Here is a 9,322-nt window from a genome sequence, read left to right as displayed (position 1 = left end):
ATTGTGTTTACCTAAAAGAATCATTACTTATGTTATACTCTGCATCGATATTGCCTTACCTTTATTATGGAGTTTTAGTTTGGGGCAACACTCACCAAAATTTGTTGGATAGAGTGTTCCTCTTGCAAAAGAAAGCTCTCCGCGTCATTTGTTATTCTCCCATACGTTCTCACACAGATGTATTGTTTGCTCCTACTTAAAGCTGTTAAAATTTAGAGATTTGTTTTTATCTAATTTAGGACAATTTATGTATTTTTTATGTATAACAATAACTCTCTTCCTGATATCTTCCATTCCATGTTCCTAAAAAATCAGTCATTTCATGAATATCCAACTCGACGTTCTAATGAATATCATTTACCTCTTCTTCGTACGATTTTAGCCAAGAACACATTTGTTTATGCTGGCCCAAGTTGTTGGAATTCCTTGCATCCCGATATTAAAAATGCCCCCTCTATATACTCATTCAAAACGAAACTGCAATGTTTTCTATTGCAATCTTATAATTCTAATGAATTGAATTAACCAGCTGTTATAACCCCTTATCTAAGAACCTACGTTATCACGTATTGATTTCTACGTATATAGCTCCTATCATTATACTCATATATAAGGCCAGGATATTTCCGCGATTTATACCTCCATTACCTTGTTCTTTCTCGCGTCACTTTTTTTTTTCTCTCTCTTGACATACTTCTGACGAGATCGCTGTCTCTGCTGAACGTTTTTGTCTGTGACATTCTGTTCTGTTCTCTTACTGTTATGTTAGCTTTGTCTCATTTTGTATCGTCTCATAGTCGGCTCTCCGTTGTACTGTTACTCCTACTATTTCAGTCCCGTTTCATGTTGTTCGTGTGTATATGTGTCTGTTTTTGTTGATCTGTCTTTCTAGTGGGCTTCCAGACTTTTTCTTTGCTCTCAACTGATGTTTTTCTTCTTAGGGGCCCATATCCTGCAAGCTTTGTCTTTTTAGCGGGTCCCGCCATTTTTCGAATTTTGCATACTATTTACTTACTTCTAATCACTTTAGTTTTATGATAATGTATAATTATCGTAAGGTGGTGCATTCATTGTACATTCTTTTCATCCTACAATATAGTTTTACGCACCTTATTTTCTGTTTAAAAAAAGTGATGTCTATATGTTCTTGTCGAAAAATGAAATGAAATCGAATTGAATTGAATTGAACTGAACTGAAATGCACTTCAAACTTTTTGTACGATTTTTTCAGATTTTTTTTTTTTTTCTGCAAGTACGCTCACACCCGTGATGCATACAACTTCTTGTAACAGAGAGAGAAGGGGGGGGGGGGCAACTTAAGAGAAATTTTCCAAGATACTCCATGTCTTTATATTGTTAATACATTATGTATTGATAATGAGTCCTCCTGCTCTATCAGTGCAGAGTTGGGTTAACAATCCTTTAGATAATGTCAAGTTTGTTAAGATTCCTGTATTAATCTATTTTAGCTCGCAGAATTGCCTCGATCATTTTTTTTTCTTTCTCCTTCATGTGTTGAACTTATTTTTTATTTGAATGTGGTGGTGGTGAATATGATGGTTTTTTCTGCATTTGTAGCAAACGACTTGAAACGACCTAAATGCGGTTCTAACTTTCTCTTAATGTCATGAGAACTATTAACATGAGAACTAACCTTGTGTGATATTTTCGAGAAAAACAGCACTGACTTCTGATTACTGAGATTTTCAATTTTCCCATATATTTTGAATGGCGTCGGTCAGTTTTAAGTAGCAATGGAAATTGGTATATATCAGAATGTAATAATGCAGGCTAGGTGTGAACGAAGTTTAGCTCAATACACTATAATACTGAAGATACTGCTCTTTAAAGTACATGCGTTTTACGAAACAGAGAATCTGTATCTATATTTGTCGAAGCTCTGTCACCTTGAATGCTACTTTGCTGAAATAAAGCAACTTTAAAATTGGTATCAAATAGTGTCTCCGGCTGAATACCGAAACATCAACAATCTTTAACTCTTGCCAATGTATATATCTGTAAACGGAAAAGTGCATTAAGTGAGCTGAAATGTGTCCAGAATATCTGCTATCGCTTTGCTTTTGATAATGCGGCACTATGCAATGTCATGTGAAATCGTTGTTCCTCTTCTCGTATTTCCCTCTATTTTCAATATCTTTAGTAATGTATCTTATACACAGGACCCGAAAAAGATGCCACTTGGCTTACCAGAAGGCATCAGAACATTTTGTTTGTATGTCTTTGTAGCGAACAGACAGATTTAATGAGCAGTTCTGCACTTGTTCTTCTGTCGTATGATGCAATACAACGGGGTGGGGGGGGGGGGGGATGTAACCTCATAGGTCTATATCCAGGCTGCGGCTGCAGTTCAGGGCTAGTTTTTTGTCAAGGCCCTCTCGCTGTATGGTGAAGAGAGCCAAGCTCTCTCGCTGTATGGTGAAGAGACCCCAGCAGCGAGAGGGTTTTCGCAAAATGCTAGTTCAGGGCAGCATCACTTGCTTGAGCAAGTTCTTCAAGCCCGCCTGGGAACTTCCGCAGGTGGCAGTCTTCCAAAATTGCCGTCCGTTTTCACCTGCATGTTTGCGAGAAACCGCTCATCCCGTAAATACCCGACTAGTCACTCTGATGAATTTCATCTGCCTTTAACTAGGACTATTTTTACACAATCTATATTTACATTTGCTGAACCTAAATATTGGAATAATCCCTGTGATAGTTTGAAGGCGTCCCCAAGTTTAAGTTCTTTTAAGAATAATTTGAAGAAAAAAATCTTGAACATTTACAAGAATCTATCTGAATCTCATCATGAAAATTAATATTATGTATATTAACAGTATGAAACTGTAAAATTGTGCTGATCCTTTAATGGTTGCGAAGAACTGGAAAATCAACTTTATTTTCTGCTAAAACCAAGCAATCACTGCAGAGCGGCTCCAATCATCCATTACCTCTCGTTTTGTTATAGTCTCTTCTATCTCTTTTTTGTCTTTTATTTTCACATCACGTAATAAGTTTTTTTTTCTCTCTCTCTCACACACACACACCCTCTCTCTCTCTTTTTCTTTTCTCTCTCTTCCTGCATGACAGCGACTTAAGAGTAGGGATTTGTCCAGGGTGTTTGTTTCGGGTTAGTTACGGGTTAGTTATAGGTCTCCATATCTTATAGTTTCTCTTGTTTTTCCACTTTTTATTTATATCACTTGTGATGATGTTATTATGGTGTGCATGTAGTCTGTGATTGTGTATAGGAAATCACGCACCATCATACATAATGTATACATACATATTCGCATGATAAATAATAATATGAAAGGCACTTGTAACGTGTAGTAATTATGGAGAATTATTACATTGATTGGATAAAATGCAATGATTTACTGGAATCACATTTGGCACTTATCCAAAACTGTGTATAAATTAGTAAAATTGGATTGACACGCGAACACTTGGAAATGCATGTATTGCTGACATAATGATTTATTCGAAATTCATTTGATCAGTTAGAAAATGTGATGGAGCTTCCTGGACAAAATAACGAACTGAGTCATTGGTTACTGACACTTAAACACTCAAAATTATGCAATACGTATCCCGGAAAATATAAAGATAGTACAGTTGATTAACACTTCAGGAATCAGAAATGTTATAGTGTACATGTAGGTGTACTGTGTGGGAAAATGTGCGCTGATCAATTAATTTTGTGTAATTGTTGTCAGCCTCACAAATCTGTTGCGAATATAGCTATATTGTTATCCATTCACTGTAAGTATTTGTAAGTGTGGTTTTACCTGCCATGTGTCCAGAATAGGACCATGGACCTGGCATTATGTCAACATGTCCTTTGTTTTTACTTATCTATAAAGACATGATTACAACAAGACACATAAGACCTACATATAACATTATAAACACACTTTAGACGTATACTGAGGGTATGCTGGCATGTGTCTGGTGTCTATGCCTTTGTGTGTAGGCTACATTACTCGCTGGTGTGTATATTCGTTTGTGTGAGCGTGAGTGGATGTGCGTGTGTGTGTGTGTGTGCGCGCGCGCGCGCGCACGCGCGTCGTGTAACGTTTGCATGATACTTGAGTAAACGTTTTGCCTCTGTTCTTATTCCCCACTCGCAGGCTCACCCAACAGAACTATACAGGTAGAATGCTCAAGCGGGGTCTCGAAGTATAGCCAGCGCTAGCTCGCGATCTCTGCCATCTTGGCGAGTCCGCTACTTGCTTTTTTGTTTGGTTTTCAATTGTGGATCAAACTACTCTCTCAGTTTGGAAGCATGGCCTTCCAGAGTACTTAAAATTTCGGAACAGAAATTTATAGAGGCATGTGTATTGTCAAGTCTCTTTGAGCAAGACTCACCAAGATGGCGGCATGTGCGCGCAAGTTGCTATAAAGCTACGCGTGGGTTGTCAATGGGCTTGAGCATTCTATCTGTATAGTTCTGTGGTTTACCCCCGTCGATGTGACTGCACACTGCGACTGCCATTCTGCAAGGAAGGAGGTGACGCATGTCATTTATCAAAATGTATCATGGAAATTCATCCGCCATCATAAACCTTTAATTGTGTACTCGGCCCAGCTGCATTTAAAGATAAAGTTTTGGTACCTCAAAAGTTTCCCTGAATTTCCTTGTCTTAGTTTGTGTTTCAGGTTAAAGTACCTTTCATATAACTAACACTATGAGACTTACTCGCCCCAAAGTGCTCTCATGTCTTAGTAATCATGCAATAATGGTTTCGTACCAGAGCCGCCGCCGTTCGACGGCGCGGCGAGGTTGTACACGTATTGTACGAAACCTGCATGATAACTGCGACCAGCAGCGTGCAGCCCCGTACAAAACATGCGCACAAATTTCAAATCCATGAACGGATAACATGTTTGTGTGCGCATGCGCTGGCCGTAGTATTCAGTGTATGTAGCTCTCCCAAATGTCCACTCGACCGAGTCACATTCAGTCATCAGTTCCAACAGAAAGGGACTATTGGCAGAACCAAACGTTGCCCGAAGCCTGTTTTCAATACTTCAACTTAATTGGTAAGTCTTCAAATTGAAGAAATTTTGGGATCTTAAGTTGATATTTACCCGCGATACTAAATCTGTCATGATCCTGAATGTTGCAATGCGAAGCCCCATTACGCTATTCGTATGGGGCTGCTGGTCGCTATGCGTATGGGGCTGCTGCCTGGTCGCAGTTAATTGCATGATTACAGAGACATGAGAGCACTTTGGGGCGAGTAAGTCTCACAGTGTCAGTTATATGAAAGGTATTTTAACCTGAAACACAAAAATTCAGGAAAACTTTTGAGGTACCAAAACTTTATACTATCTTTAATTGACTGATATGACATTAGGTTTATCGAACACCCAACGCTGATGAAGTGTGGTGGCTTAAAATTCCCGGTCAATGCCTTGTTGAGCGCGATATGTTATGTAGGCCTATTCATTATTTTTTTTTTTTTTCGGTTAATCTATTTTTGTGGGAACCACCTCTTGTTCGGGTAATTGAGTTCTACTAAACGATAACCCCTTATTCCCTCCTCCTCCTCCTCCTCCTCCCCTCCCTCCCCCCCCCCCCCCCCCCAGCATGCACAGTATGTCTCGGAATACCCTGATAACACACCCACAGCCCCCGTTGCGTTCGACAAAGCTAAATTTCCAACACCCACAATTTTACAAAAAGAAAGATGAAGACACAAGCGGAAACAAATGGCATATACAAACCATCGATATCAAGCACGATGTGTTACTTCGCCTTATCGACCTTATGTGTTATGTATTCATTTCGTCGGTCGCATTACGAACCGGCGAATGTTCGAATTTGGGTCAATTTTTCAAAATTCACTTTTTTCCATTTTTTGAATGTCCACACCAAACTCTATCCATCCCCAAAATATCAAATCGCAAAATTCACGAAAACATGTATTTTTGGTAGTGACGAATTTTCAAAATGTCCAAATGCTGCAATTTGTGACATTACGAACCGGCAAATGTTCGTATTCGCCGGTTCGTAAAATCCCTGTTCAGACGGAACACACGTGAGGTATGTGGGGCGAATCGAGGAGCTTGCGAGGCCGCGAGCGAGGGCTCGTCATCACCATCAGTCCCATGCACTCGGAATTGTGCTGGTATGTAACTACTAGGTGCATTTTGTTGCTCATTTGTTATTTAATCTTCTGTTTAAAAACAAAAGTAATGATAATCTGGGCAGGTTCATGTGTAATCATAAAATATTACATCAGAGAAGTAGAATTGCTCGACATTATCATGTAAAAGTAGCTTTCCTGTGTATTTCATTTCCTTGTAGATCCTACACAGTCGTACACTTTACCTAGCCACCATTTTTGTCGAAGGGGGTCCTTGATTATTCTTGGTCAGAGATAAAGCAATCCTCCCATACAACCCGGATGCATTGTTTTTTAAACTAAAGCATAGTAGAATCTATAAACTGAAAAAAAAAAATATCGTGTAGCAATTGCAAATACCCAGGTAGAACTGAAAATAGGCCCAAAGTAATAAATGATTATCATTGTTTTCAAAGATTCATGTTGTTGCATTTAAAAAAAAATAGTATTTAGGCCCTAAGTAAGAATGAAATTGCATGATGAGACTGTTTAGCGTCAGTGTTAAGTCAGTTATAGTTACATATAGCTTCCTTAAGCATGCAAGAATAGCTGCTCTGGCCTAGTAGTCTAACTAAAATCCTGCATAAACAGTAAATTTATAGGCTAGTTCGAGGTTGTATTCACCGGTATGTTACTTATTTTGATTACCGGGACAGATATCAATGAACTTTCAGAAAAATTAAACGAAGTTGATTACCGGTACCGGTACTCACAGTTTTTTTTAACACTCATGTACCGGTACAAGTATAAGCCTATATCCAGGGATTTTCATTCTATATAAGTTACCGCGGTATCCTATTTGTGCCCTGATAATACTGACATGATTTTCCTTATTTATATCTTGGGGATAATTCTAGGAGCAGCAGGCCACTACAAGCAGGAGCCGAGTCCCCACAAACAAAGGCAGCACCGCTATCATTACAACTGTAGGAGCAGCATTAGCAGAGCCTGTAAAGTGCAACTGTAGCAGCTGCTGAACTTCTCCATACAATTGTAGTCGCGAAGCCTCTATGTACTACAGTAGGCCTACCGACAGTAACTACTATTGCAACAGAGCGTCTACGTATGCTACCGTAAAACTCTACATTTGTAGCAGCATGATCCTAACTTTCAACTGTAGCAGCTGAGCCTTTCAGACTGTAGCAGCAGAGCCTCTACGTACAACCGCAGAGAGTAGTGGTGATGAGGATGTTTTTCCTTCTGCCTATAATGGTAAGTTTGATTCGTAACAAGTGATTATGGTACCGGTACTTGTGGACCATAAAGTGTACCGGGAACCAGGTATTCACAAACATTTCTCAGTTTACGGTGAATGGAATAGGTCATTTATTACTTTCAGTGGAATAGATGATTGAACAATACCATGTCATTTGACAGAAATCACTGTTTTGATATCTGGAATGTAATGTGGTCATACCTTTTCTGTAATGTCGATCTTATCTAACTCTACTGTCAAGTATCTTATGCAGATATTAACCTGGTGAGGACAGGCTCATGTTGATATTACAAGCTCTTCCCTAGGCACCTAGCTGCTTGAGCATACTTGGGGGAAGTTTCTAATGGCCTTACTGTAATTATTTCATACATATATATCAATGTTGACTGCTACTCAATGTATTAAAAGAGAAAAAAGCAAGCACTAATACTTCTGTGTATAAGATTGTTAGGTTTTTATGTGAAAGACATCACATTTCTAATCAAAGAATGTGTAGCAGTTATCATTATTTACCTTTGCCAACCCCAAGGTGTAAAAGCTCGACCAATAGCACCTGAATTACTATGCCCTTCAGAGATCAGCAGACTTTGATGACAATTTTTTTCTTTTGCATTTCAAATAGGTATGCTGGCTGTAGCTATTTTCATTTTGTCTCACAAAATGTCGTAGGTGATTGCCTGTAAAGAATTTCCTTATGTTACTTTGTTTTTTCTTCTGAAATTGTGCTTTAGCTCTAAGAAATACTCTTCTTCACATTTTTCAAACCTGCAGGTACTTGTAATGTTTTATCACATAGTGTATGACACAACTGTAAAATTTCTCACTGAAATTGTCCATACAATTTTTTGTGTTTTTAAACCACCGTAGGCATAGATGTTCTTGTAAAGTGGAAGAGGGATGGTTCTATGAATCCTGTCAGCTCAAGTGACCTCTATCATGCTCAACGGACCAAACCGAAACAAGGTTCCTGCGTACATATGAGAAGTGAAAATGGCTGGTGGAAAGGGAGGATGCTTCAAGTCTTCAACATGCCCATGGATGGACGTAGGATGTCAGTTGACGAGGGCATTCCTCTTTCTGCCTGAGGTAATTTGAATACATAGTTACTGATTTGTTCTACATCAATAAGTTTATCAAGATATATTATGTCTTTTTCATTTTAAAATGATGTAGAGATTTTTATGCATAGTATCATGTAGGTACAATGTACTTTCATCGCATTACCATTTCAATATAAATGTTCAATTCTGTGTAATGAATAAAACAAATGTCGTAATTGCAGTTTGTAATGACTGTAGGATGCTGAAGACTGTTAGCTTTCCACTTCCTTTCTTTAAAAGTCTGATATTGATTATTACTTACAATTTATTATGTCAACGTCTCTTCTCAGTCCCAAAACAAAATCAATTACTGATAATTTGCTTTATGTGCATGTAATACACTGTAGATTCTAGTGTCCATGATAGATGTTTGCAAGTATATCTAGTATAAATCTTGTTGATTCTACCCTCAGGATGGTCACATAATTTTTTTCATTGATGCATTGTTTACAACTTCCCCAGCAGTATCGTTACTTGCGACAGCAGTAGCAGAGCCTCAACGTCGATTTGTGACAGCTGAATCCCCAGAAACATCAGCAGCACCGCTTGAAGCAGCAACAGCAGCAGCAGCAGCGGAGCCTGTACATACAGCCCTAGCAGCTGAGCCTCTAAGTACGACAACAGTGGTAGAGCCTCTACTTACAACTGTAGCAACTGAGCCTCTACTTACCACTGTAGCAGCAGAGTCTCTACTTGCAACTTTAGCATCTGCACTTCCAGGAACATTAGCAACACTGCTAGAAGCAGCAGCAGCAACAGAAGCAGAGCCTCTACAAACAACTGTGGTGTCCGCATTCTAAGAAACAACGCAGCAATGTTACCTTTGAAACTGAAGGTAATTCAACTGGAGTTGAGAAGTTCAGGGCATTGTACAA

General features: G+C 38.9%; 1 long non-coding RNA gene across 1 annotated transcript; it reads left to right on the top strand.

Annotated features, from left to right (window-relative positions):
- Positions 1-7,234: 7,234 nt before the first annotated feature.
- LOC140244569 (uncharacterized) lies at positions 7,235-8,975 on the top strand. Its single transcript, XR_011902287.1, has 3 exons — positions 7,235-7,343; positions 8,215-8,433; positions 8,913-8,975. It is a non-coding gene; the product is annotated as an uncharacterized lncRNA (long non-coding RNA).
- The last annotated feature ends 347 nt before the right edge of the window (positions 8,976-9,322 follow it).

The sequence above is a fragment of the Diadema setosum genome, chromosome 21, assembly GCF_964275005.1.
Source record: "Diadema setosum chromosome 21, eeDiaSeto1, whole genome shotgun sequence".
Classification (NCBI taxonomy): domain Eukaryota; kingdom Metazoa; phylum Echinodermata; class Echinoidea; order Diadematoida; family Diadematidae; genus Diadema; species Diadema setosum.
This window is presented reverse-complemented; position numbering and strand designations above follow the sequence as displayed.